Raw genomic sequence first — 5,895 nt, forward strand, 5'->3', positions numbered from 1 at the left:
GGCTTGTTCCATATCTAGCTTGATGGTTACCAAACCTTTACTAGATTTTGAAAATTTGAGTTTATTCAAAAGTTAATGGCCTAACAAAATATGAGAAGATATAGATCTACCTCTAATAAAAGCAGTTTGCACTTCAAAAATAAGACCATTAATCACCTTCAAAAGTCTGTTCAGCAACATTTTGGCAATGATTTTGTATAATGTGCAACAAAGATTGATTGGTCTGAAGCTAGTAGGGATAACCGGGTTGAGCACTTTAGGAATAAGAATAACTAAAGATTCTTTCCAATTCAGAGAAAGTTTCCCTGTTTGGAAGAACTGCTTCACTGCCAACCACACCCCTTTCCTATAATGCTCCAATAGTTTTAAAAAAAGGAATATGTAACACCATCTAATCCAGGTGAAACATTAGCGTTTTCATTTTGAATAACCGATTCCAATTCAGAATAAGTGAAATCCTCCTCAAGTAACATAAAATCAGATTCTGATAAAGAATACAAACCTGGTGGGCATCCATCCAAACAGCTAATCCGTTCCTTCCATTTAATTTTAAAGAAATTTAACAGAATCTCTTCAATTTCACAATGCTCTTCCACTAGGATCCCTTCTACATTCTTCAATTGCTGGATAGTATTCTCCAATATTCTACCATTGGCAAAGGAATGAAAAGAAGTTGGAGTTAATATCATTAACTTGGATCCACCTCACCTTAGCTCTTTGTCTCCACCAAGTGTTAATCCTAGCCATTGTCACATTAAATTCATGAGTTTTGGCTCTTAACAACAAGAGCTTTTTAGTGGAAAGCTCCTGCTCATTAGATTCTTCAAGCTATAAAACAGAGATTACCAGCTTCAAATTTTCTTTAAGCTCCATGATGCTCTTCAATTTTGATTTACTCCAGTAATGAAGAGCTCTCAACACTCTTTTACACTTCACATTAACAACATCCATTGCATCACCTTTTATTGATTTACTCCAGGTCTTCAACACAATAGCTTTTGAGGACGGAAAAGAAGCCCAGACGTCCTCATATTTCAAAAATCTGCTATGTTGTAATTTTTCATTACAAATCCTGAGAACCAACGGGCAATGATCAGACCCGATTCTCTCCAAGTGTCTAATTGCTGCATTTTAGATTTTAGATAAGGCTTTGGAGTTCAAGAGACACCTATCAAGCCTTTCAAGAATACGAGCATTTCCTTTTTTATTGTTGCCCCATGTAAACTTTGGCCCTATCAGCGCAACATCATGAAGATCCATCTTTGACATGAATTCTTTCATTTCTTGAGGCCATTGTAAGAAAGAGAATTTCTTCCCACCACTTTTTCCTTCTTGAGCTAATATGCAATTGAAATCCCCTCCTAAAAATATTGGGATTTCCATGTCACCACGGCCTTCTATTTGATCCCACAGCCTCCTCCTCAAGTGAGAGTTTTGGTTTCCATAAACTGTCGAGATCATCCAAGTACCTTTTTTGTAAATGTTGAGCTTCCCAATAACACATTAAGGAGAAGCATCCACTAAGGAGAAACTAGACAAATTTGTTTTCCACAGAATAATAATTCCTCCAGAAGCAGCATTAGAGGGATACATAAAGAAATACCATTCATCCCCAAACAAATTATTGATCTCCACTTTCTCAAAAGAAGAGATTTTAGTTCCAACCACACTAGCAAAAAACATCCCAAGTTTTCATAAAATCCTTCAAATATAGAGAAGCCTCTCTTTTATTGGCCCCTCTACAATTCCAAAATGCTAAAGAAGTCATTTGGGGTTAGATTTGGGAGTAATCCCACTCCTTCCTTTAGTTACCTTAGATTTTTTCCTGGAAGAGCTGTTCAAAGGCCCAAGGTGTTTATGTTCCTTCAATAGCTTTGGTTTTTGAGTTCCAGATTGAGTATTCTCTAAGAACGAGATCCCCAATTTCTGAGTAGCTTCTTTAGCCTTGTTTCTGGGATTAGAATGAGCCACCAACACATCATTATCTGTATTATCTTCTTTCGCAATTTATCCTTCTTCTAGAATCGGTTCAACAATTGTAGACATTACTAAAACCTCCTCAATGCTGTTATCCTCCAGCAATTTGAACATGTTATGTAATTCAGGTTTCTCCTCATTGATATTAGACATTTTCTTCGTAGTTCCAGTAACATTTGCAACCTCTGTATCCACTTACTCAGCATTCTCAATATTTTGAAAATTCTCAATAACTAAAATAACATCAGAACCAGCAACTTCCTTAAACAATGATAAATCTGAATTAGAATTCCCTCCAGTTGTCATTCTTTTAGCAATCCAATCTTCTTTCATATTTTTATTCTCCTCCACCTTATTTTTTTTGAGGAGGCAAATTCATCCTTCTACCTTTTTATGATGCACATGAATCCAAGGCCCATATTTAGAATTTTCATTAGGATCATCAATCCTTGGTACTTCAGAACATCCTTCTTTGGAAACTGGATCAATATCTATATTAGGAGAGATCTTCTTCTCTTTGCAAACATTGCTAAGATGACAAATTCTTCCACAAGTGAAACAATATGTTGAGATTTTTTCATACTCAACTTTTTGAAAAAATCTTCCGTCAAGCCATCCACCCAAACACCCAATGGAAGTTGTTTGTCTAGTTCCAATCGAACACAAACTATAGCAAATTCTCTCCTCCCCCATTGAAACATGTCACCATCAATAAGCATAGGGGTACCTATCAATGATGCAATCCTAGCAGCATTAATCTCATCACAACAATAGAGAGGTAGGTTTGGTAATCTCAACATTAATCAATGATGCAATCCTAGCAACATTAATCTCATCACAACAATAGAGAGGTAGGTTTGGTAAGTTACACCCTTTAAGGAAGTAGTGGAGAATATAGTACTCCATTTATCAAGCCCAATGATGTGTCCATTTACGAACCATGGACCTCCTAAAATAACCTTATCCGCAGCCTCTTTTGAGAAGAAAGAACATAGCAACCATCCTGAGCCAAGTATCGTCAAGTGGAACTTTCTGAATTGAGACCATTGGCGTCTCAATTCCACAGCAGTTGAATGAACCTGAATCACCTTATCAAAGACTTTAACCACTATTGAATTCTGGAGTTTCTCAGAATTTTCAATAATCTTTGGTTCAAACAGTTTGATAGCCTTCCCAACTTTGGATAGGAATGATCCTTCTATTGGAATATCTACTTTGATGTGTTATTGTTTAGAACACGGGTTGCACACAACCTCTACCGAATCAGAAACCTTTTGGACATTCTCACAAAATTTAGTGCTCCAGATTCTTCATCTTGGACTGAAAAACCTCCCTTGGAATTATTAGCATAATTCTCAAATCTATTGATGAAAATCTTCAATCTAGAAGATGAAGATTCGATTTCATTTGCTTTAATTTTGAGAATAGATGAAGGTGAATCTATATTTGAATATGCTAACACTTTCTTCCCCTTACTAGTGAAAGGAGAAGAGATTTTGAATTGCTCTGTGCAAGGTTCTTTGATAATCAATGTACCATTAAACCCTAAACTATTAATATTGGTGGGATCTCTAAGTGGAAGCTTATTATATTGTGTATAATAGTCACATGCATCTAGATTTAAAACGTTTTTAGAAACTCCTTTGTCTATAAATTTTATAAATTAAATCTTACATCATTTATATATTTTAAATCCTTATTATATAATCTTAAAATCAAATCTATAATATTTTTATAGTATACATCTTATCATAAAATACTTTAACTGTATACCATTTTTTGAGTTAGTGAATGATTTTGGAACATGATTTTTCCTTCTTTTTGAATCATCTTTGGTTTATATTGTATATTTATATGTATATTTAGTAAGGAGTAATTAGACTTATTATTCCATAAATTTAAATTATATAAATAGCATCCTTTGGCCTGAATTTGAGGTAAGACTAGTTGCCTTTAGTTTAAGTTTTATTTTCAACTAGTCTTGTCATATCTTTTGAATTACTTTGAATTTAACTCAAAAATAAATTTTTTTTGTTGTAAGTTGTTCACTTTCAAAGATAATTTTCATAAAAATTTTAGCAACATTTGTTTTACAAAATAACATACAATTTTCAAGTACTTACATTGCTTTATTGCCCAGATTATGTAGTCTTTGAATATTGTTTTAAAATTTTTTTTCTTGCATGTTTATTTTGAAACTTCAATTCATCATATTTGAATCTTCATATAATATAAAATTAGTGAGAAAACACATTTTTGTTGTGATTAAAACTTTATTTTTGTGTGGGCCTTGAGAGCAATTTCTTGAATATTATTCCTTTATGAGATCTAAATTTTTTACAATTATTTTTTTCTTTATATTTTCATTGTATTATTGTTGTGAGGTTATCATCATCGTGTGAGGTAATTTATTCCTGTCTTTAGGAAGATGTGAATGTTGTAATCTTTTTTGTTATTAATTAAAACCTAATATGGGGTTGTACTAGGCGTAGAGTAGGCCAATTTTGGGTTTCACTTAAAAATTATGTTCTCTTTATTATGATTTGCTTTATTTTTATTTTCTTATGGTCAAATCACTAATTTTTATACAAAGAAAAATATAATATTTATTTTTTTAATTTCCACTCTAATTAGTTTACAACACAATTCATCCTCCCCCCCCCCCCCCCTCCTCCCCCCCCCCCCCCCCCACCACACACACACACCACCTCTCGTCGAGTTGCCATGATATTTCTCAATTAGTATTAGAGCTTAAGCTCCTTCTTAGATTACAATATAAGAGTTTAGATACTTCCCTAGCTATATAATCCAATTTTCAAAGGTCCACTACTTGAGGGATATTCCACACGCTTCCCATCAATCTTTGATAAGGTTCCTATCGACTATTAGAAGAACTATATTAGCAGTTTATAGTGTAGCCAAGACTCTAGAATACAAACATGCTCAGACATCTATATCACACACCCTCGAAAGATTTGAATGGTAAAATTATTGATAAACCTTTTGATGATTGGACTCACCTTGATCGTGAGTTAGATAAATTGAATTATAGATCTTGTAAAGTTTTTCATTGTGCTTTACTTCTTGATGATTGCATTAGAATTTCCTTGCTTACTATTGCTAAAGTTATTTGGGACTAGATTATTAAAACTTATGAAGGCACTAGTGAAGTTAGAGATGCCAAAAAAAATATACTTGTGCATTAGTATGATCTCATTAAAATGTGGTCTTATGAATGCATTTCTGTAATATACCCTAGATTCAAGAAGATCATTAATATATTCTCTTGCTAAAAAAACACAAATCAAGAACTTGTTTACAAAATTTTGCATTGCTTACCAAGAGAACGTAATGCTGAAGTTAATGTTATTTATGAGTCTAAAGATTTACATTTCTCATGCACTTTATCAATTTTTTAGTTTTTTTATAGTATATGAATAGGTTATAGGTTAAAGGGATAGCAAGGAGGAATTCCAAGGAAAGGAAACCACAAAAAACTTTTGTCTTTAAGCTGAGGACACAAGTGATGACTTCTCAACTTCATCATTTGAACTAAAACTTGAGGAGGTTGCAGTGCATAAAATGAAGTTTGGAAATTCATGAGAAAAAATACCTTAAGGTATAAATTTTAGAACACACCAAAGCCTTTCTCCAAAAAAAATCTTCTACGATACAAAAAATTGCTACAAATGCACTAAGCATTGACACATGAAAGGAGAATGCCTTCAAATTAAGCATGAGCCTAAAAATAAAGATAAGGAATAAAAAAAAAAAGAAAGAGAGGCACCTTAGGAAATATATAAAACCTCCCTTGTAAAGTAAAGACAATGACGAGTCAAGCTAGAAAAGCTTAGAATAGGAAGTAACATATACCTCATTACAAATGGATTTGACTCTCCCAACTTGTAGTAGGGGAGT

This window comes from Dendrobium catenatum, unplaced genomic scaffold (assembly GCF_001605985.2).
Source record: "Dendrobium catenatum unplaced genomic scaffold, ASM160598v2 fragScaff_scaffold_989, whole genome shotgun sequence".
NCBI classification, from domain to species: Eukaryota; Viridiplantae; Streptophyta; class Magnoliopsida; order Asparagales; family Orchidaceae; genus Dendrobium; species Dendrobium catenatum.